At 35.5% G+C, this 26,082-nt stretch overlaps 1 protein-coding gene across 6 annotated transcripts in view; it reads right to left on the minus strand.

Moving 5' to 3' along the window:
* Positions 1 to 26,082, minus strand: part of zfhx3b (zinc finger homeobox 3b) — a 781,589-nt gene that overhangs the window by 228,697 nt on the left and 526,810 nt on the right. The window contains exon 1 of one of the 6 annotated variants that reach the window (NM_001365188.1): positions 19,156 to 19,569. The exons of 4 other annotated variants lie outside the window; for them this stretch is intronic. The gene's annotated coding sequence lies outside the window, so the exon portion shown is untranslated. Of the gene's footprint in view, positions 1 to 9,557; positions 9,658 to 19,155; positions 19,570 to 26,082 lie in introns of those variants that run through there. One more of the 6 variants, XM_021478051.2, reaches the window with a different exon arrangement.

Genomic DNA, 26,082 nt, shown 5'->3' on the forward strand with positions numbered 1-26,082 from the left:
CGACCAATCACTGCGCTTGCGCTACGCGTTGTTGCGACGTGTAGTTATATTTTTTTTGAGAGGCGACGCCGATGGCCACGGCAAAGGGCTATGCGTCAGTGCCGTAGCATACGCCGGTGTTTGACGCAGAAGTATAAATCAGCCTTAAGGAGGAGGCATTAAAGATGAATCCAAAAATCTTGATGAACTGCAAGAACACTTTCTTAGCCATTCCAGATGACTTCATTAATAAGTAGTCATTGTTAAGATGTATGGACGCAATCCTCCAAGCTCACAGGAGTCATGCACAATATCAATTCTTTTTCCTCTGTACCATGACCTTACTGTCCTAATTCAATAATTAAAAGGCATGACCATATTTATTTTGGTAGAATAAGCTTAATCTAGAGGCCTTTGCTTTTCATATTAGCCTCTTCTGATCCCAAATGATCAACTAGAAGTCAAGTTATTATTTGTTGTTCCTAAAACTTGGATAGGCCAAGACTTGTCAGGTAATGTACATAAGACTCAAGGCAAGGGGTAGACTGCAATATGGCTGCAAAATATGTGCACGTTTAGTGCGCATAAATAATCACATATCATGTGTTCTATGCTGTATAGCATCAACAAACGGAGCATTTTCATTCTGTAACACTGTTTTAATAGTACCTTAGATTCCTGTTGATAGACTCAATTTCAGCCTTAAAGATCATCTCAATCTCGATAGTAAGTGCCGACAGACAACGTGTAAAATTCCAGCCATCATATTATAAACCAACCTGACCGCCCTAAACAACTATACCCAAGTGTACCCAGGGTTTTTGGGTCCACAACAAGAAATGAGGAACTGTAGCTGCCTTGCGATTCTTGTCTCCATCAAGCCTTGGAGTCAATTCCAAACAAGCAGACCCCCCTCGACGTTGAGGAGGAGTGTCAATAAGGGGCTAATAAAGAAAGACAATGAGTAAACAAGTAGGGCAAGTCTACCCCAGCTTGTAGGACCTCCCTTCCTCTCTCCGAGCTGGCACGCACTCAATGGGATCTGCTGTAATTAGTCTCACCAATGCTTGTTTAGCATTTGCATATAAATGCTCTCGCTGGCAAGTGCTAAACACACCATCGCGAGCCGTGCCCATAACAGACGGTGACCACACCTCCGGACCCTCCAGGAGAGGGGAAAGAGGTCCCAGGGGGCCCTCCGCAGACACAAGCCCACTCTGCGGCTGTCCTCCCCCGTGCCCGTTTGCCTTCAACAGGTTGGCACCCATCTGCTAGCAGCGAGGGGCCACGGCTTGGCCTGCTCTCAGTTCCTGTTTCGAAAGGAGATTGTGAAAGATGGTAGCCAGGCTTCCTGTTTCTCTGCTTATGTCATGAGAGCGTTTCGACCCCATGGAACCAGCCCTGACAAAAACAGGCAGGAGTGCTCTCAGGAAGCTTTAATACGTTTTCTTCTCAGACTGCGATAGCATGAGTGCCCCAACCGACGAAGCCAAGAAATAAAAATAACACGAAAACCTTTCCCCCTGTAACTGCTCTGTGATCACCTCATCTAGCCTTGGGATGGCTGCTATTGTTCTCTTTCTGTACAACATGCAACAATTCTTTCCTTTCCACAAGCCTCCCTGCTTCTCCCTCTCTCTCTCTCTCTCCCTTTCAGTTTCCTCCGTGTCTCCAGCAGTTGTTATGACAGATCGATTCATAAAAACCGAGCGGAGGAAGGAAGTGATGAAACGAGTGTCTGTGCACCCTCCACCCCTCCGTCCCATACACTGTAAACACAATGAAAGTCACCAACAGGAGATGCCCACACCAGAAAGGAGATAAGCTACAGAACACTCAAAACACACACACACACACACACACACACACACACACACACACACACAGCTGGCCCTTCCTAGTGGAGTCTTAGTTAATATTCTTAATGGAGTAACAATTGTGAGAAGTATCGCAACCTTTCTCTGACGTTTCTCCTATGAAAGATAGAATTACAGACAATTGTTCGCATATAGTAAAAGCAAACAATTCATGTTTCTGAACAGATCTGATGACATCCTGATAAAACCTTGGACATTTACATCTCGATGTGACATTTTTCACATCTTTTCTGTTATTCTGGAAAACTAGCATCGTACTCTTTTCTCAGCGGAAACATCTGAGGAGCAGGAGACTTAAAGAGGCCCTATTATGGGATTTTAAAAATGACCTTCTATGTAGTGTGTAACACAGCTCTAAATGAACTGAAATATCCAGCTAAGGCTTAAATCTGAAAGTGCACCGTGTTTAAAACTATTGGTTTATTTATAAAAGAGTCAACTCATAGTGCTTCAAATGAATCATCTTGATAATGATGTGTGGTGCTTTGTTTACATATTAAATCTATTTAACTTATCCAGCATAAGTTTTACACAGCGGATCCCCTTCCAGCTGCAACCCATCACTGGGAAACATCCATACACACTCAAACCCTCATTTAAATCACCTATAGCGCATGACTAAACTCAGAAATGCCAACTGACCCAGCCAGAACACGAACCAGTGACCTTCTTGCTGTGAGGTAACAGTGCTAACCCCTGAGCATGTCTCTCCATTTACTCCATTGCTTTTTTTTTAAGTGTTTTATATTTCAACACTTTTAATCAAACATTTGCCCCGAAGTTCTAAATAAAGTCAGAAATATGAGCAAACACTGTATAAAATGCTGGATTCCACACAATTCCTTTGTGTCATCCCAATGTAAATGGATTCATTTAATGGTTTTTTACAATTTTAAGTTGGTTGAACTTAAAACAATTTTGCTGACCCAACAAAAACTCAAGAATTGTGTTGTTTGAGCTCATTTTAAATAAGGATTTTTGCTATATATATATAGAAGAAAAATATTATCAGACATACTGTGAAAATTCCCTTGCTCTGTTAAACATAATTTAGGAAATATTTAAAAAAGAAAGAAAAATTATACTGTATATATATATATATATATATACAGTTGAAGTCAGAATTATTAGCCCCCCTTTCAATTTTTCTTTCTTTTTTAAATATTTCCTAAATTATGTTTAACAGAGCAAGGGAATTTCCACAGTATGTCTGATAATATTTTTTCTTCTAGAGAAAGTCGTATTTGTTTTATTTCAGCTCGAATAAAAGCAGTTTTTTATCTTTTTTTTAAACATTTTAGTTCAAAATTATTCTACAAACTATCGTTATACAATAACTTGCCAATAAATTACCCTAACCTGTCTAATTAACCTAATTAACTTAGTTAGGCCTTTAAATTTCACTTTTAGCTGTATAGAAGGGTCTTGAAAAAATATCTAGTAAAATATTATTTACTGTAATCATGGCAAAGATCAATTAAATTGCTTATTAGAGATGACTTATTAAATCTATTATGTTTAGAAATGCTGAAAAAAATTATCTGTTAAACAGAAATTTGTGAAAAACAAATAAACAAGGGGGCTAATAATTCAGGGGAGCTAATATTTCAGTGGGCTAATAATTCATATATATATATATATATATATATATATATATATATATATATATATATATATATATATATATATATATATATATATATATACATCCTTTGAATCTGAGAAAAAGTTCACTCTAACCTGTATTTTAAATAAAAATGTAATGATTAAAATAATAGATATCCATTTAAACACCCCTATAACAGTTCATACCACTGTGAATGTATAATTGCGCCAAAAATGCAGGGTTCCACATAATTCATACATGTTGTCCCAACAAAAATCAATTAAGCTAACTCAACACTTTTTACAAGTTTATCTGGATTGAACATAAAAAATTAAGTTGTCCCAATGAAATCTCAATAATTGTGTTGTTTCAGATCATTTTAAAGAAGTCGTTTTTTGAGTGATCTATGCCAGAGAAAAAAGGTCTCTCAGCAGTATTTAGAGCACCAAAAAAAGTTCACCGTAACCGTATTTAGACACTGTAAGAGTTCACAAGGCTGTTTTCTCATAAAATAGGTGTTAGTTTCTACATATACCCTTCAAATAAAGTCAAATTAGATGTCTAGTTTGACCTAAAGTAAGCCAAAATAGCTAAACATGTCAGAATACACTAAATAGCCCATCCCACAAAACACTGAAACTTAAATACGTTTTATTCATAAATAAGATATAATTTAAATGAATACATAAACTTGATTCGCTGAAGCATGTATTACACAAACTAACTTGACCCCTCCGATCGTCAATGTATAATTTGCACACTTGATATAACCCAGCACTATTTGTATATACTGTATGTGATTTGGACTCCAGTCAAATTCTGACGCCCTGTCACACGAGTGTCATATTCCCTGGCAGCGTGTCTGTCATTACCAGCTTGAAACATTAATATGTACGTGGCACTGAACAAATTAGCTTTCCATGTTTATTTCCAGCAACCGCAAGCCACTGTGTTCCTCAACTAGTATCATCCAGTCTACCTTTAAACAGCCAACAGGTTCAACTGCAGTGAGACAAACAGAGAGGGAGAATGTTATCTCGCTTATGCGTAAAGTTACAAACTCATCACACAAAAAAAAAAAAAAAAAATGAGGACAGGAAAAAAGGAACAAAAGACTGGCACTTGACAAAGTAACTGATCCATAAATGTTTCATGTGAGCGCCAAGCCTGTCTTTCACCTCTGCCTGACCCCCTACACTCCTCTCTCTTTTTCTTTCTGCTGCAGCTCCTGCTCATTTGCTGTCCGGTTCGTTCACTCAGCTTTCAAGAAAAAAAGTTTAAACATTAATAAATATAATAATAATATAAGAATATATACTATTTAGAGAGTATAAGAAGTGGCAAAAAATTTGTTTCTCAAGCAACAACACAATACAAGTGTTATTCTTATCATTATTATTATTATTATTATTATTATTATTATTATCATGACTATTATTAATATTATTCCTATTATTATTATTATTACTACTATTATTATTAATAATAATATTACTACTACTACTACTAATAATAATAATAATATTATTATTATTATGATTATAATAACTATTATTATTATTATTATTATTATTACACCTAATATAAATAATAATAATAATAATAATAACTTATAATAACTTATAATTACTACTATTTATTATTATTATTATTATTATTATTATAATTATTATTATTATTATTATTATATTATTATTATTACTATTATTATTATTATCATTAATTGATCAACATATTTTTATTTTCAAATACCTTTTTACATGTATTATTATTATTATTATTATTATTATTATTATTATTATTATTATTATAACTACTACTACAACTAGTAGAAGCAGTAGTAGTAGTAGTAGTAGTAGTACTTCTAATAATAAAGGTATAATTACAATTACATTATAATTATAACTACTATTTATTATTATTATTATTATTATTATTATTATTAACATTTTATCAACTTATCTCTATATATTTTTATACCTTTTTACATGTTGTAATATTATTATTATTATTATTACAACTTTTATTATTATTATTATTATTATTATTATTATTATTATTATTATTATTATTTTGCATTATATATTTTTTACATATTTTTTTTTATTTTGTACATACCTAACATTTGTGTGTGCATTGTGGGACTGCATGTCCCCAGAAGTATAACAAACCAGTAAATAAAAAATCACAAACAATGAATGAAGTATTTTGAAAATGTAAAAATGCAAATGGTTTTTGCTGAGGGTTTGGGGTAGAGAATATACAGTCTATACAGTATAAAAAGTCATTACATATATCAGAAGTCCCCATAAAGATAGCTTTATAAGTGTGTGTAGTATGTATATGTGTGTCTACCTCGCATTTCTTACATCGTGGGGACCCAATGCCAGTACATTTTGGCCTCATGGTGAAATGTTTTGGTCTCCATGAGAAAAAAATGGCTTTATAAATGACAGAAAATTAAGTAATTTGGAAATGTAAATGCTAAGGGTTTGGGGTAGAGATTATAAAGTTTATCCAGTATAAAAATCACTACCTCAATGAGAAGTCCCCATAAAGATAGCTTTATAAGAGTGTGTGTGTGTGTATATGTGGATCTACCTTGCAGTTCTTAAATTCTAGGGACCCAATGTCCCCAGAAGTATAGTAATACCAGTAAAGTTTGACCTCATGGTGACATATTATGGTCTCCATGAACAAAACGGCTCATAAAATCACAAACAATGCAGCATTTTGAAAATGTAAAAATGTAGATTGTTTTCTGTGAGGGTTTAGGGTAGAGAATATACAGTCTATACAGCATAAAAAGTCAATACGTATATAAGAAGTCCCCATAAAGATAGCTTTATAAGTGTGTGTGTGTATATGTGTGTCTACCTTGCATTTCTTACATCGTTGGGACCCAATGTCCCCAGAAGTATAGCAATACAAGTAAATTTTGCCCTCATGGTGACATTTTTTGGGCACAAAGACAAAAACGGCTCATAAAATGGCACACAATGACGTGATGTAATAATGCAGATTGTTACCCCTGAGGGTCAGGGTAGAGAATATACAGTCTATCCATTATAAAAATCATTACATCTATGAGAAGTCCCTATAAAGATAGCTGAACAAGTGTATGTGTGTGTATGTGTAGCGGATGAGTAGCCAGACGCCTGTCCTCTGACGGACACACTCCAACAGCGCGACTTCACTCAGGCCTGATTTAATTGTGGTCCTATGTAACACTTAATAGAGAGCGCAGTGCACCTGGCAAAAACAAGTTACACCCAAGAGGGGGGTGGAGGGGTGTCCAACAGTACCAATTAAACACCTCAGCCAATGAGCTGACCTCTCACAGGACTCCTCGCGCTGATAAACCAATCACACCGTACCTCTCATGTCTCATTAAATACCTATGTGATAGGAAGGCGACAAGAAGAGACAGCTTTTTTTTTTCCAGCCCACATTTAATTATAATGTCTGGGAGGAAAAGAATTCTAAAGAAGTAAACAATCATCATTACTACTGAAAACAACACTGCTTATTCTGAGCGCCCGAGACACAGACACTGATATTTGCGCGCTGCTGTCATATTTATTTCTTTTAATAATAATAAAAAGGAGCATACGGCTTATTTACAACGTGTAAATAAGCTGCTAATACAATGTAAAAGTGCTCAAATTAAAAGCCTGAACAAAACAGCGGACTGAGTAAATGTAGAAATGTGCATTTTAGTAGTTTGAAAATAATAAATAGTGATTCGAACGGATTCAGCTCGGATTCTTGAATTTGTTTCCTCATGGAAGTATTTGAAATGGCGCCAAAATGGCTGCCATCAGTGATGGATGTGATCTGTCTGCACACACTCTACCAGACACCGGCCTTGATCCACACGCACACACACGCTTACTGTAATGTATAAAGCTCCATTATACAACATATGAGCACGTACGATGCTTACATACAGAAATGTCATCATGTTCTTTTTTAATTGAGTAAAATTTAAATTCAATTTAATTATGAATGATGCTTAAATGCATTAATATATCACGCTTTTTTAAATTAATACACATTTAACCACGATATGATCGTTAATTATGTTTTTATAAATCTAAAAACTGCCATATGAAATACATGATGACTTATGATGCTTAAATACAGAAATGTATTGTTTTTCTTACAATTGAGCAAAATTATAATTAAATAAAAATATAAATGATGTTTAACTGCATACAGTAAATATCATGTTTTGTTTTTTAATTTCAGAAATATTAAATTAAAAATAGGAATGATGATTAAAAGCATGAATATTATGTTGTTTTTTTCTTAATTGAGTAAAATTATAATTAAATAAAAATATAAATGATGCTTAAATACATAAACATCATGCATTATTTCAGTAGAATTATAATTAAATAAAAATGATGCTTTAATGCACAAAAATTATGTTTTTTCTCAACTAAGTAAAATTCTAATTAAAATTTATTATAATTGATGCTTAAATGCATAAATATCAATGTTTTTTCTTTTCAATTGAGCAAAATTATAATTAAAGTAAATTTATAAATGATGCTTAAAAGCATAAATATCAGGTTTTTTTCTTAATTGAGGAAAATTATAATCAAAATAATTTTTTAATGTTGGTTAAATGCATAAAAACCATGTTTTGCTTTTGATTTCAGTAAAAGTATAATTAAATAAAGGTGAAAATGATGCCTAAATGCATAAACATCATGTTTTTTTTCTTAATTGAGTTAAATTATTATTAAAATAAATAATTTATGATGCTTAAATGCATATCATATTTGGTTTTTAATTGAAATTATAATTAAATAAAATATAAATGATGCTTTGATGCATAAATGTCATGTTTATTTGCTCAACAAAGTAAAATTATATTTAAAATTAATTATAATTGATGCTTAAATGCATAAATATCATGCTCTTCTTTTCAAATTAGTAAACTTATCATTAAAAATAAATAATAAATGATGTTTAACTGCTTAAATATTATCTTTTGTTTTTAATTTCAGTACAATTATAATTAAATTAAAATAGAAATTATGCTTTGAAGCATAAATACCATGTTTATCTTTTCAACATGATTAAAAAAGAATTTAAATTAATTTTTAATGTTGCTTAAATGCAAAAAAACATGTTTTGCTTTTAATTTCAGTAAAATTATAACTAAATAATCGTAGAAATGATGCTTGAATGCATAAACATCATGTTTTTTTTTCTTAATAGAGTAAAATTATAATTAACATAAATAATTTATCATGCTTAAATGCACAAATATCATTTTTTTTATTTCAGTACAGTTATAATTAAATAAAAAAAATGATGCTTTATCACATAAATATCATGTTTTACTTTTCAACTGGGTAAACTTATAATGAAATAATAATACAAATTATGTTTTAATGCATAAACATCATGTTTTGTTTCTCAATTGAGTAAACTTATAGAATAATTAAATAATATATACAATTTAAAATAAAAATTCCGGATAAATGTAGTGCTGTTCAGTGTCCTTTAAAACTATTCACAGTTTAATAAAGATAATAATAACATGAGTGTAATTATTAAAATTAGGAAAAGCAAAGAGAACGAGAGAACGCAAGACAAAAAAATACATACAAAGTTTCCCAAAAAATAAAAAGTCACACTTGTAAACAGGTGTAACATGCATGGGTTTAAATCCTGCACACATGTGTGTATGTGTGTAGGAGAGGTTAAAGCCCAAAGGAGAGGTGCTGTTAGAGGGACTGGAGCCCGTAGCACTTAGGGGCCATTTTATTGCTTTTGCTGTGGTCAAGTGAGGAGCAGCGAGCTCAATTCCAGCACAACAATGACAAAGAGGGCCGTCGAGACAAAGGGGTATCTCTTTGCCTCTTAACCCCTTCAGCGCTAAACACACACACACACACAGACACGATACTAAACCCTCGTGCAGAAACACACACGTGTAAACACTCGAACGGATGTGGCACAGATTGGAATAGCCGCTCCGTTTCAGACCAAACTAATGGATTCAAGAATCAGACCGACCTATCGGGTGCCGCTAGGCCTCAACGCCACAAAGACACAATCGAATGACTCTACTTTACCTTTATTTCCTCTCATCCTCGCTCTCTCTCCGCTCCTCCTCTCCCAGTGCACCATGGGGGACCCGTATGGGCTGCTGCACATTTGCAAATGAATCACGCTTTTTGTTTGAGCTTTTTTTTCCCTTCTCCAAACACGGAAAAAGGGAGAGAGGAGGGCGATAGAGAGAGAGAGAGAGAGAGAGAGAGAGAGAGAGAGAGAGAGCGTGAGGGGGGCTCCTGCCATCGCTCTTTTCTTTTCTGCTGTCTTTAATCCTGAGGAGGATAAGCTGTGCCGTACACAGAGAGGAAGTGCCATCGGCCTGTCGGGCTTCACCCGTTCACACTCAGCATTCCTGCAGCCCTCACACAGTGCACACACACACACATGCATACATGCTGTCCATCACTCACATGCACAGAAACGGCCTGTGTTACTGACAGCGCATGCAGCTGAAAATGATCTAAGCGCTCGCCGATTTGTCACTCAAATAAAAAAAACATAGGCTGCATGTTCTCTTAAAGTCTATTTTGGTGTCCAACAGCACAACTGTGGTTGGAATTTGAAACTAGACATAAGGATAACACTAATAATAGTAATAAGAAAAAACTGTGAGAAATGCAACAAATGACTGCATTGTGTGATATAACCCACCGCCAAATCCAAATCGAGAGAGAGAGAGAGAGCATGATGCAGCGACTCTCCTCGACCGATGCACACACACACACTCAATCCAGGTCTGTTTTCATGTCATGGTGCTAATCTAGCCGAGGCTACTATCACATGGCGTGCTAAGCGTAAAATGTACTGGAAAAAATGACATCTGCAGACGCTCTCAGGGCCCCGATCAGCCTGACTGATCAACTCCACAGCACAAATCTACTTCTCACTCAAGGACAATCCACAAGCCATATTACCATCACATCATAAACACAACCACGATTAGAATAGTCAAACATTATGTCTGCGTTTGTATATTGTATATATTGTATATTGTTTATATATATATATATATATATATATATATATATATATATATATATATATATATATATATATATATATATATATATATATATATATATATATGTTGTATATATCTCTTGTATTGTATTGTATTTGTTTATTTGTTATTTTATTTATTTTTTTGTTATTTTATATATATATATATATATATATATATATATATATATATATATATATATATATATATATATATATATATATATATATATATATATATATATATCCGTAATTTTACAGGTTTTTTTTCTGGCAGAGGCAATTACGGTTGTTAAATTACAGAAATTTGTCGCAAAATTACACCCGCTAAATTACATAAATTAACCGTAAAATTACAGCCGTTAAATTACAGAAATTTACAGAAAAATTACAACCGTTAAATTACAGAAATGTACCCTAAAATAGCAGACGTTAAATTACAGAAATATACCAGAAATTTAAATTTAAGAAAATTTCAGTAATTTAACATCCATTATGCTACGGTAAATTTCTGTCATTTAACGGCCGTTATTTTTCCGTTTTTTTTTTCGGGACCCCAGTGGCCGAAAAAAAAAAGTTCAATTGCAAATTTTTTTACAGTGTATATAATATATATATATATATTAGGGCTAGGCCAATAAACAATATTATATCAAATCGCGATAAAATGTATGTCAATAAACAATTATAAGCTCTAGACTTTTACATTAATTTAAAAGTCAATCACATATTAGAAATGTGCAACAATGAGAATCTAAAGTCTGTTGATATTAAAGATGAATTTTCGACCACCGAAAATTTATCGGCTGAAAATATGTTATGCCATTCAATGGTGAGGCTTCAGTCATTGTTGGGGTACTCTTTTAAATATGGAAGCATTTACAACTGATAACGAAATATATATTGTCATCATTCAATATGGAAAATAATTATCGAGATTGCATTTTTGCCATATAGTCCAGCCCTAATGTGTATATATATATATACAGTTGAAGTCAGAATTGTTAGCCCCCCTGAATTTATAGCCCTGTTTATTTTTTCCCTGTTTATTTATGTTTAGCGGAGAGAAGATTTTCTCAGCACATTTCTAAACATAATAGTTTTAATAACTCATTTCTAATAACTGATTTATTTTATCTTTGCCATGATGACTGTAAATAATATTTTACTAGATATTTTTCAAGACACTTCTATACAGCTTAAAGTGACATTTAAAGGCTTAACTAGGTTAATTAGGTTACCTAGGCAGGTTGTGGTAATTAGGCAAGTTATTGAATAACAATGGTTTGTTCTGTAGACTGTCGAAAACAAATATAGCTTAAAGAGGCTAATAATTTTGACCTAAAATGCTTTCAAAAAAATTGAAAACTGCTTTTATTCTCACCGAAATAAAACTAAATAGACTTTCTTCAGACGAAAAAAATATTATCAGACATACTGTGAAAATGTCCTTGCTCTGTGAAACATCATTTCGGAAATATTAAAAAAAAATATCAAGGGTAAATATATATATAAATATATAAATAACTGTATTTATGTGAGAAATTAAAATTAAAATCTTTTGGGGGAAAACTGGATGACTGTGTGTATATGTATACACATTAATATAATAATAATGCATATATTACATATTTGGTTGTGTTTTATAATTATTTGTAATATTTTAATTGTCTACAGAGGACTTTTCATTTGAAAATGACACTTGTAAGGGACTTGCATGCATGCACTTAAAATAAATGCACACACTTACTGTATGAAATGTGTGAAAGGAAACAGAAAATGGTATAAAAGAGGGAATCAGACTGAGAGAGAGAGAGAGAGAGAGAGAGAGAGAGAGAGAGAGAGAGAGAGGGAGAGAGAGGAGGCACAGAACGGGTCAAAGCCACAGGCCACAGGACCTCACGCTTTGTTTCTGCGTGGAGAGAAAGGCGACCTGGGCTGCCAGTGTCTGTGTGTCCTCCATGTTTTATGCATTCTGTCTCTTTGTGATGATAAGCGACAGCGCGGAGGGCCGGACGCTGGGCTCCGGGGTACATCGAAAAGGAGGAGGGGAGGGGAGCAGGTCCATCTCTGTGGCAGAGAACCAGGAACTGCCTTTCGAAACTGTCCGGCTGAACTGTTATTACCCACTTCAACCACAGCCTCCATAACACAGCCGCCTGTGCTACTATCACCCTCACAAACACACACGACACGCATGGGGGCGTACAACTGCAAAACACCCTGAGATAACATCTGCTTTTGGATCATATTATATATTTATGCAAATGTTCAATCTCCAGTTACTATTTGACCGTTTCACTGTACACACACACACACAAGAAATGGCATTCTGTTGTCTAGTCTTTCATAAATTAGCCATTTTGCTTCGCATGAGTTTGTGAAATGCAGCCATTGTGTGTCCTCATGACATTAGCTGTGAATGACGAATGCTGAGAGCAACGTCTGTCTCTCAAAATATTCCCTGACGACGGAAAATGTGCAAAAGCAGCTTCTCGCAATAAAAGAGGAATTCCTGTCCTCGATGCTCGTTCCACACACACACACACACATACATACAGTGCTCAGCGTATACAAGTACACCCTTCACTAATCTAGCTTTTAAAAAGGAAGCTATACAAAATTATATTTGTGCATATGCATTAGATTAGTCAAATATGGAGCTTATCTAACAAAATAACTTACGATAACGGTCCACAACAAACTAGTACACACAAATTTGTCTGTTAGAAAAATATTAAATACAAATTTTAAAAAGAGGAAAAATCAAATGGAAAAATTGAGTTGAAATTTTCCAGGTTGTAATTTTTTTTTGCAATATTTTGCTTGAATTTAATTGTATTGTCTTTCAATTTTTAAAGACACTCGGTGACTAAAATATTATTTTAATAAATATATCTGTTTAATAACTCTATTTTGTTTAAACACACCAAAATACATTGCCTATATTCACTAAGAAATGGATAATAATATTCATTTTTAAAATGTGGTTTACTCATATATGCTAAGCACTGTATATATATATATATATATATATATATATATATATATATATATATATATATATATATATACACACACACACACACACACACACACACACACACACATACATATATATATACATATTTATATATATATATATATTTATATATATATATATATATATATATATATATATATATATATATATATATATATATATATATATATATATATATATATATATATATGTACATTTGTTGTATAACTGCTGCATTTCTTGTGTTTTTTCACGCGTAACTCCTTGTTCCAGATTACTTTTGCAAATAATTATAAACATTCCTTATTTCCAGTATATATACAAACATACACACACACACACATATACACTCTTTGTCATTTTCAGGGCTGCCCCCCAGTCTATAAACAGCTCTAAATCACGTGAAGACTTCTGCTTCTTTCTCTGTTTTCAGTCGTTCCTTTTTTTCCTTTGGATGGAAAACTACTTTATTTAGCAGTCTGGATAATGTGCATCAGTGTGTGTGTGCACAACAGAAATGATCTTGACAACTGCAGAAATAAAGTGTGTAAGGAAAGCTATTTAAAAATATATATTTCTGTTTTTATAAGTACTTCATATCATACACATATCATCAGAAATAAGTACTTTTCGAAAAGTACAAATTTGTACCTAAAAGGTCAATGTTAATACCTCAAGGGTACATATTAGTACCTAAAAATTGTACATCTTTGTACTTTTCAGGTACTAATATGTACCCTTGAGGTATTAATATGGACCTTTTAGGTGCAAATTTGTACTTTTTGAAAAGGTACCACCCTAGTGACAGATCGCATATCCTTATTTCTGAGTGTATCTCTTATAATTTTTTTAAATCTGCATGCAGTTAGAATATTCATTACAGGCAACCTCACACACACACACTCTCTCTCTACACCATAAATCTCCACCAAAATGATTTGGAGACAGTTAACATGATAACATATTGCGAAACAGCAAGCCACAGACAGTTCTGCCAACTTCGCTGTGAACAAATAAAAGAAAACAGCAGAAAAAGAGAGAGGAGGGGGAAAAAGAGGAAGCAGCGAGGAGCAGTCAATGCAACCGTCTGAAAGGTGAAACCTTGGCTTGAGCTGAGCTTGTGGTAAAAGCTAAGTTTACACAGGTAAACAGCGTACCTAACTATCCCTGAACCCCACACACACACATATACACACAGACCATCCTCCCCTCCCACACTCATTCTGCCCCCAGTGCGTGGTTTAATGATAACACTGACACGTACGCCATTGTCCTCCCCCTCATTATGGGACGACTGGAAGAACTGGTCCTGACTGCACAGGCTTGCATATTCAAAACCATCATGTGTAATCAGACCCAGTGCTCCTGCTAACCTAATTTACACACACACACACACACACACAATCCAAGCCCTACAGCAAATGGAGGTGGCTGGGCTTTCTCTGCGCGCCTCCTCGGCACAACTGGATTAATGGAAAACTCGTGACAGAGATCGGCTCCTCTCCACACACACACACACACATTTGCACACGCCGCATTCACCTTCACATTGTGTTTTCAACGTTTATATACACCAATGAGGACAAAACATATACAAACTTTTTAAAATATATATATATATATATATATATATATATATATATATATATATATATATATATATATATATATATATCAAGTTAAAGAATTCAATCTGATAAAACTAGTTTATTAATATTTAAATATTATTGTATTGTAATATTTTATTGACATTTTAAATCAAGCACTATAACATAAATATTACATTTAATGAATAATGTATTTTAATATTATGATAATGATTAAAATGAATGCTTATAACATTATTTTTTTTATTATTATTATTTTTATTTTTTTATTAATATTCAGCATAGTCATAGGCGGCCTGTCATTGGTGTTGACCCAAAGAGGGCCCTCTACCACTGAGGACATCACTGAGGCTTTCCCTAAGGGTGTCAGCAAGAGAGAGAGAGAAAGAGAGAGAGAGAATAGGGAGGGGTAAAGAGGAAAGCACAGTCTCCCCCTGCCCTATATCTCCACAACGATATCCATACACACTCACACACACACACACCACTCGGCAAGCCGTCTCGTCATAGCAGCATCCTTATTCATATGCCATACATTACCAGGACAAGTACACTTGGCAATATATACAATCACTTTCATGAGAGAAAGAAAAGAGAAATCAAGCCACAGGAGACAAAAAAGAGAGAAAAACAGCTAATCTAGTGCTGAAGCAGCAATTTTACCAAACAACAGTATCATATGAACAGCATGGACATCTTGAAAATTGCAGTCAAACAACATCACGAAAAAATAAAGCATAAGAAAATAGTAATAATAATAATAATGTTATAAATGCTCATAAATTAATCGTAACAATTACACATTCATATATATATATATATATATATATATATATATATATATATATATATATATATATATATTTATTTATTTATTTATTTAATATATAATACAATTAATAACATACTGTAATTAGAAGCAACATGAAGACTATCACTTTACTCTCTGAACAATTTAAAATGCTTATATAACCCAACGTCATGTTAAAAATGTAGCTAAATTAAACGTACGATAATCTGACATGTTTAAAAATCAAACATAACACTCTGGGTTCTGTGTTCTTACACATGTCAAAAACGGTAGACGGTAAGAAGTTTATTATTTCAAACCCCCTCTCAAATTGTCTATTTGAAATCACGGACAAGCAAGCGCCTGTCTATATCTTTCGGTAGTTTTGAGAAAAGCCAGAAAGAATGTCAAGACAATGCTAACGTCCTGCCAAACCACAACGCAAACATATGCACAACTCTGTCAGACATTTTCTGTGTAACCCTGCGAATATCCGTACAGTTACAACAGCCCATCGAGCACACAAATCTGTTCAGAGTCTATAATAGGAACGACTCGAGCACATGCAACGCCACACGGTTTATACACTCCTTGCATGTGGACGCGAGTGCTACATGTTTAAGTGTTTCATGACCGGGTGAAACACAAAAGGCAAGACAGACAACAAATATTGCAACAATATGACTTCCTAGGAATGATTCAACTGCCATCAAAATCATTGTCCGCAAAAGGATTAGCCCTGAATAGCCTATCCATGAGTTTTTGAAGAGTGAGTGAGATGGCAAAGACCTTGCCTGCTGTCTTTGTTTTGTGATGGTGAAAGCCAGAGCACCGAGAGAGGGAGAAAGAGAGAGAGGGAAAGGATAAGGGTGAGCTGGAGTGAGAGAGAGTCCATGCACAGCATCTGAATTATACTATATATCCTTTTTGCGTGACGCTTGTAATTATTGCCACCCCTCTACCAGGGAGCCGAGAGACATTAAACCCCTGACTTATCTGTCCTTTTCCTCCCTCCCTCCCTCATTCTCTTTCCTAAAAACAGAGAAGCTTGCTTGCCCACTTTGCCCGCTTTTAAATAGCTAAAAAATATCGAAATACAAAAACAAAAGCGCACAACTGGGCTGAAAATTCCCCCTCACACACGGTTGTTTTCCCAATTCTGTTGTAATAATTCTTGCCTAAAAACAAAGCCTATGCTGATACTACAGATCTTAACCTAAACAAGTGTGTGTCATCCTTATACGTTAGCTTCTGGTTCCTCTTGTTACGACACGTCGGAAAGGATAAAAAGGTCTTGGGATTCGTGTTTTTCTGACCTCTTCCCTGATTTCTTCGATATGGCCCGTGGCTATTTGACCCCGTCTATCCTCTCAACTCTCTTTGCATGCATGCCTTCCTTCATGAGTATTCTCCCTCTCTCGTTCTCCAATGAAAAATAAAAATACATAAACTAAAGACTAATCGGGTGTAAAATCAAACACGCTTTCATTCCGGCCGCTCCTTTGTTGATCAAACTTGAGGTACATTTTTATAGTCCTGCTAACCCCCTCAATCTGGTTGTATTGTTTGCGTGACCCCACAACATAACCCAACCCCACTCTTTTCCCACTCTTTGCTGGCTTGGTAATGTTGGGTTTTTCCCTTCTCTTTCTTTTTTATCTTTCTTCCACTCACTCGGTGACCCCTGCTCCCTTGTTTCTTGCCGTCTGACCCCAAGTCTCTCAACCTCCCCCTCTCTTTCTTCCCCAACCCTGCACATCCATGAGGAGCTCGCAAACAGTCAGTCAGCTCTGGGTCTGTCTGTCCTTCCATTGCATCTCTTCTGTTTTCTCGTTTTCTATCTGACTGTGGGCTACATTGTGTCATTGTTATGGATCCACATTTCCGCCTGTTCTCATGCGTATACCGTGGAAGGACTATCTCTATAGCTTTTCGTTGATGTCAGCTTTTAGGTCCCCATCTCTCACTCTCCTTTTTTTTAAATTCATCCTACACCTGTGGTCTTCATTAAGTTCTAGCTTAATTAAAATGTGAGCTGTTTGTGGGGCAAATTCCCCTCAAGTAGCTTACAAGCTAGTTCTAGCTAAGTTGTTAGCTTTGTTTATAATTTGAAAACTATTTTTCGTCATATGCTTTTCTCCCTCAGGAGAAAGCATACGCAAGTTGTAAAATACAACGCCGATTTCGCTATCAAAGTCTTTGTTGTCGAAATAGCATTTCACTGCATGGTTTTGATTTTTATATTCAGAAACTCGCGCCGTATGCGTGGGTTTCTTGTTTTAAGGCATTCGCCGTATAATCGCTGTGTGTGTCGCGCGGCTCTGCGGGCTCTGTGAGCTCCGGCTGATCCGCTCCTGAGACCCGGGGCTCCGTCTCTATACCAAACACACTCCCCTAAACACTCACACACACTTCACACAAACACACATGCCAATCGACTTGCATGTGACTCCGGCTGGGAAGCGGCAAAGAACAACTTTAACGTCGCATGGAACGAAAAATAAACCGAGAAAGTGACAGGAGCGAGGAAAAAGTAGAGGAACTGAAATGCACAGCAAAGGGCGGAGAAATCCACACTAGAAAGGACTCGAAAAGTAACGATGGGCGCATTGTTGAGGATTTCTGCTCGCTAAATGAGCGAGGAAATGAAAGTAGAAGACGAACGAGCATATCGGTGTAAAAATGGAAAAGCGGGGCGACGCTTCCCGCTCAGCGGACGCAGACGGACTCGCAGGCTGGACTAAGACGCTCCTCTCCCGGCTACGATCGCGCAGCGCTCCCGCTGCTCTCCCACAGACCCTCGCGCATCGACACCCTCTCAAAAAACCCTTTCTTGACACTGCTCGGTCCCATTGTGACCCGTGTGAACACGCGAACGTGCAGAAGTGTGTTTTAAATCCAACTGTTTGGAAAAAGGAATCGCTGTCTTGCCCTTTTCTTTTCTTCCAGTCATGAGAAGAGCGAGGACGAAGCCAGATGTAAACACAGGTAACGATACTAATAAAACGACAGTAAATAAAGCAACTTGCATGAAAATAACTTGCGATCGCCTGTTCTTTACCCTGCTAGGAGAATAAGCAAAGCCGGGGCTGCTACGGCGAAATCCCGAAAGCCATCGCTTTAGTCTGTTATTGAAACTAAAGAGAATCGTAACGCTAAGAGAGAGACAGAAAGAAAGAGAAAGCAAAGTTACAACTTACAATGTTTGGCTGCCGCTTTGAGATCCTTGCTTTTTAATCCAGTATTGAGACGCTTTGGCTAAAGATCCCATCAAGGCAGTCCCTTTTGGTCAGTTTGCGTTTAGGATGATGGTAAAAGAAAGATCATTGTTGTTGCGGAGAGTAAAAAACGGACTATTAGTTGTAAAGGCAATATAAAAATAATTTGGATGCAAAGCAGGCGATGAGTCTTGTGTTAGAGGGAGAGAGGAAGAGGTGAAAGTGAGATCTGATGATTGAAAAGAAAAAAACTCTTTGGATCTTTATTCCTGCTAATTAGTTTCCTGCAAAAAATGGCTGTGATTAATTCAGTGCGCATGTGCTTCATTACACAGGCACGACGGGAAGGGCTAATTAGCCACCTTCTGGATCAATAAGATTCAGCAGAGAGCCGAGGAGAGAGAGAGGGAGGAGGGAGATAGAGGAGGGAGGGAGGGATGGATGGATAGATGGAGAACGAGAAAGAGGAAAGTAGTGATCGGGAATTGAAAATATGGAATTAAGTACAGCACAAAGTAAGAGTTGGATGAGAAGGAAGAAACTGAAAGTTAATAGCGGAGAGGCGCGCGCGCAGACCCCGCCGCGCAGTGTGTTTTCGCGCTCGTCTTTTACGCTCGCGAGACGCTATACTTTTAGATTTACAAATCAAAACGTGGATGTTTGTGAAATGCGATAGCGCACTTTATATCTCCCAAGCATTAGCTTTAGAGCGCTTACAAACCCCGATAAGCTCGACGCACTGTCCGTGCGCGTCTTATTTAATAAAAATAACAGGATTAACACTGTTTACATTTCTTTTTCTTTTAGTTTATATGCTACACTGAAGGAAAATTCACTTCTTGTGGACATTAGCCCTGCATGTAAAGCTTTATTATTGTAATTCTTAAATAAGCAATGTCTGAGTACAAATATATATTTTAGTGTGCATGCACAAATCTGTTTCATTGTGAGAAACAAACTTATAAATATGCTTAAAATAGTGCTCTGTAAAAAGTAGACTAGTAACAGCTGGTATATATATATATATTTAAAAATACTTTATTTTATTATTTTTTTTTAATCTCACTGATGACCTAAACTACCAAAACACTGTGCAGTCTTAAGATTTAAAGCATTATGTCTGTATTTTTTACACTTGTTATTTTTTGAAGTCATCAAATGTTGCTTAAAATGGCACGTACTATTCATGTAACACCACATTAGTTAAATCGTTATAAAGTATAATCATGTTTAAGCGTAATAAATGAAATATGTATTTTATCTATCGCAATATCATCTCAGTATTTACAGCCTGTATTTACGCTCCCGGTCTGTCCCATCGTGCTTTATGTTAATATGAGTGCATGAGGAGAAATCAAGACACTGCCACCGAATGCGAGGGAAAAAACAGTGCAAAAACTAGACAGCGCAAAAACCTCCACTTTCCTCTTTTTAGCTTTTCTGCACAGCCTGATACAATTCCTGTCAGAGTAAAACACAATGTATCCTAAGTTATATACAGTATATGCTTTATTCAAATGCAGACGGTGGTGAACATTAAACGATAAGAGATGCTTCTTCTGATATTAGATTTGAGACTCGATACAAAAGTTGAAGCAAAAAGCAATGTGTAGATTTGACGCCTTTAAAAAATATATTATTTGACCATAAGAAATTCTGTTTCTGTTCCTCTCTCTCTCGCACACACACTCACATACACACAAACACACACTCTCACACAGAGGAGGTGAAGATAGGGAGAGAGTGCAATGCAAAAATCTGAAGTTCCTTAATCAACAATCTATTCCTCGGTTTTAGTTTTGATGTTTGGTAGTTTATGCATGTTATAGCATGACTTTAAACACACAAATCCATCGTTTTTAATGATATCATAATATATTTAACAGAGCATTTGAACAGATGTAATGCTTATTCAGTTGGAAATTAAAATAGCATATAAATCACTCTTTAGATACACGATAAAATAAGCGACAATAAAATTAGCTACATGTTATGTTTATTTGAACAAAAAAATAATTCTCGATAAGTAGTGTAACTTTCAAGCGCGTGCGTTCAAAGAGGTGACATTTGATCAATAGTAACAACTGTAGTATAGATCGGTGGGTTTCTCCACAGGTTTGCTTTTTTCACTTTGCCCCAAAACAATTCTCCTTCTCTTGGTGGTCACTTAAAACGCCTTCTTCCCGAATCAAAAGCGTGTATCCCAGTTCCGACCTTTGAGCCCAGGCCAGTGTCTTTTCTCATGATAATTCCATTGTTGATTCTCACTAAAGAAATGACAATTCCTCTTTCTCTCAATGACTACTTTGACTATTGACAACTATAAGGGGCTCTAATCTTGCCAAATACAGCTAACCTGTTTTTATCGATTGCATAATGACTATTGGAAAATGATCATATGTTGTGTTGTGTTTATTTTTCTCTCCGATGTTTTTCCTCTTCTTTTGGTTATACAACGAAATCCACACATCATGTGTTTTAGGTATCGGCGAGGAATTCCGTGCTGTCTTATTTGCTGCATTGTGAATCGTATTGTTTATTTATTGTTTTATTATTATTTTTAATAAGACTTATGTGTATTGTGTGCTGTCAAATTATGACTGATTGATGTGTGCATTACTTAAGGAATCATTTAAAATGGTATAGAATAATAATTCTAATAATTATCATCACATGAAATCTGCTGTTATTTTATGTAATGACAAGTATTTTATGCTTTAATAAATATCTAAAATATAATATGTATTGTATTTTATTTTATTCTCATTCAAAGTCATATCATACAGAATATGTGCATGCAGAACTCATCGCTTTGGGAGTTTCAAGGAAACACATATAGCCCCATTGCACGTTCTGAAGTATTGTCACAGACGGCTATCAATGCATTACATTAACAATAGCAATATTAAACACTTTGGCCTTCAGGAATAATATAGGCTAGACGTGGCACTTGCTGTTGTGTGTGCTTGGATAGCGCGTGGGTGTCCGTGTGTGCGCTCGCGCAAATATAAGTTGTAGTTTTAAAAGCATATATTTTATTATTGCTGACGCGTGTGGCGCACAGAAATGTGAAACAGCAAGCAGGACTACACATTCACTTCCGTCACGTGCGAGGGGGTGAACAAAAAAAAAACAGAAGTGACAAATGAAAAGTTACAAAATAAAACGTCGATATCTTTGATATGCATACAGATTTCGCCTTGAGAGAATCCTCAGGATTGGTGATGTGCCTGCTCTCTTGGGAAAGAGGCATTGCAAAAAAAAAAAAAAAAAAAAATGAATGGATTGAAAACAGAGTGCGTGAAGAGTTAGAGGGGCAGTGAGATAATAAGAGGCCGGTGCGTGAAAAAGGGACAGAATCAGAGCTTGTCTGTCGCTTTGTAACCTGCCATGGCCAATCTAAGCACATTTGAATATGCAGTGTGGTCCTGTCTGGCGCTTGATAGCCGTATTTACGGACGCAAATATCACCTGAGCTTCATTTTCTTCAACAGATACACTCATAATCGTCACTGCACGCTCTTTTAATATAGCCCAAATGTGTTTCTTATCTGTTGGCTCCAATCAAGTGCGAATGCTGTGTCCTGAATATGACTGGGAATGACTGAACAGACATCCCGATATGCATGACCAACCCCTCTGGTGAACATGCTGATTGATCTGACTAGAGATGTGTGCGTAAACCTCGCTCCATCGCCGTGCAAACAATGAAATCCGCATAACCCATATAAAGTGCAGTGTTTTATGTATGACAAAAACAAAATGCTGGCATTGTTTGGCAATTTTAGAGTGGACAAAAATGATCACCACTATATAAAAAAGACATTTAAATCAACGTGCGTGCGCGTTTTCTATGTTTTTAAAGGCGCTTTTCATCCTGATTCAAGACGCGTGCCAAAACTGAATAATAAAGGCCAAAAATAAGCCGCGAGGAACTGAAAAAGGAAAGAACATTCATATATATTGACAGCTGTCTGCATTAAAAGCTGAATAAAATTCTTGTTTATATTTATTTATTTATTTTTTATTAAAGTGCATGAAATATCAGGGATTCTGCACGCAAGTTCAAGTTGCATTCAGATAGAGCTATCAAAGCAAATTCTCACGCATCCCTAATGAAAGAATCTCGCGCGTTATTAACATTTCTTTCTGCATGGTTAAACAATAACCAACTTTAACCTGGTCACTACTCAATAGCTACAGATTTTGGAGAACGGGCCCTCCACCGGACGCGTGCACTGCAGCAGCAGAGGAGGCGAGCGTTGTGGCGCATGGCCGCTTTGAATCACACTGGGACTCAATGGCATTGACAGCACAAGGACTGGAGTATTGTCCGGTCAGAAGCCGCGAGTGGCTGTGTGGGGCAGGACGTGTTACCAGGTGCAATGGCAGCGCCCTCTTATGTTCACTCTGGCCAAGGGGCTCAAACATCACATGAACCTGCCTTGTCATGAATCTATGCTCCCTATCAGGCATCTCCAGCAGATGTTTACCTGCTTTATGTCACCGGACCGGATCAAATCTAACACACAAATACGCATACAGGTAAATGTCTGATGTAAACGACTTAAAATTGTGTCTATCTTCAAGGTATATCTTAACTTTTACGCGCAGAGCCACACTTGAATCGAGTGGAGCGCGCACGACTGGAGACCCTTTTTTTTGTTGTTGTTTTGAAATTGTGAAGCATAAACAAAATATCATGACCTAGGAATAAAATAAGATATGATGGAAATCATAAATAATAATACAGAAAATAACGACACCGTATGAATAAATAAACGCTGTAAGACAGAATAAGTAATATTGCACTAACTGCAAAATTATTTGATGACAGTGTAACATCACGCCTCACATAGATAAAACGACATCGGTCTTATTATGATATAAATCAGCTCGCAGATATATGATAAGTGAATCAAATATGATGCGTGTCAAAGTCGTGTCTTAATTATCACGCACAGACAAACAGAAAGAGGAAAAGGTGTCATTCTTTTTAAAATGCAGATGAAAATATGCCATCTCTTATAGCAGATGACAGTGTGTAATGTTTCAACAATGCGCAGTTTTGTTTGCATTATTTTATTATTGCAGGGATGCAGAATGTCTAATCGTAGAATCAGATCAAACTCCTTTCTAAATGCTGTCGTTTCTGAGATAACCGTTAAAGTTAGCTATTTATTTCCAAAGTAGCAATGAAAGTCAATAAAAACATAAGGAGAAGGGCGTTTTACAGCTAGACTATAACCTGATACTACCAAGGTACCTATAGAAAATGTGGAACAAATATGTCCAGCATGAGGCTGAGAGGAGCTGGACGCTCCTATACTGGCGCAAAATGTCGGATATGCTGGGTAAATTATAACGTTTGTTGTTTTGACTGTGTCAAAACGAATTTTAAATTCACTAATACTTAGATGGATAAATAAATGCGCCGATGAAAACAATAAAATATTGTTAATATCTAAATATGCTCATGTCCTGCATTCGTGTTTTTTTATGTGATGTTACAAAGTGTTTGTCTTACGCAAATGTCTTTGCTTTTTAAAATTTAAAATGCTTTTTATACATGTGTAAAAAATAAATTAATTACAAAATAATTAAATAAATAATTAGTTAATTAATTAGAGCGTTTCTGTTAAGAATTTAGTTTTTTTTTCATTTTGTGCACACTGTACAACGAATGCTTCAAATAACGCAAATAAAGCTAAATACATCATACTAATTATCAAAACTCGTAATTTAGCATTAAACACTAATTAATCAGTTAGTAGATTTTTTTAAAGACATCAAATCCCGTGCCTTTCCAAAACAATTACGCATTCAACTTTTAGATTAATTAATTATGCAAAAATGAATTAATTAGCAATTATAATTTAATGAAATAGCATCCATTTTAAACAGCAACATTTGAACGGGTAAAGTTACCTAACACCTCCTAAACAAACGTAATAAGAACTACATAATTAGCATATTGAATTGAATTCTAGCCGAATAAATTATTAAATAAAACAACAAATAAAGAATAAAACCTGGTTTAAAAATATGCGCATTTTATTTGTATACAGACATACAAAATTATGAGTATGGTGTTATTGGGCTCGGTTTCATTCGAGACCTCTTTTGCAACCTAAAAGGGTCCAGATGTGTAAATCTGTGTAGATCATATAATTGGCGTAATAATATAATACAATTTTAAAATCTAATAAAAAAAAGAAAAACTGATAAAAAATCCGAGCATGTCAGTGAGTCAATCGAATAATATCAGTGTATCATAAAACACCTGCGTGCGCCCGTGTGTGTGTGTGTCATGTGTGTGTCTCTCTCTATCCCTGTGTGTGTGCATGAGTGCATCACCGACAATTTGATCAAATATTGCTCAAAATCCACCTCAAGCGATTTGTTTGTAAAATTATATCATTATTTTTATCGATAAGAGAACGACAAAATCAGCTCTTAACGCAATTCACGCATACACAGACACTGATGATGCTCAAAAAGAGCATAAGCCTTAGAAAACAGCAAAAGCACATCATTTAAACACACACTTAAAAAAAATCCAGGATCACATTCAGTGTGTGTGCGGTTAAGCAGTACAAATGTATCTGTTCACGGTCGTGCAACAATCAGAAAGAAAAGCAGCCTGGAGCAAAGTCTGCGTCCAAGAGGAGCTACAACAACTGCAAACCAGCATCATCCACGTATACCGCCGATTCTCTGCAACCTCCATTTTATCTGTGTGCAGGTAAGAGAATAAATCGACATTCCAGGTTGAACCACGCTGCAAACCAGACCAAGAATCACGTAAAACGCAGACTATTTTCCCGTATATCGATATCAGCAGCACTATATATAAATATAGATTGAGTGAAACATACAGTGTGCGGATTTCAGGCCTGAACATCAATT

The sequence above is a fragment of the Danio rerio genome, chromosome 7 (genome assembly GCF_049306965.1).
Source record: "Danio rerio strain Tuebingen ecotype United States chromosome 7, GRCz12tu, whole genome shotgun sequence".
Lineage (NCBI taxonomy): Eukaryota > Metazoa > Chordata > Actinopteri > Cypriniformes > Danionidae > Danio > Danio rerio.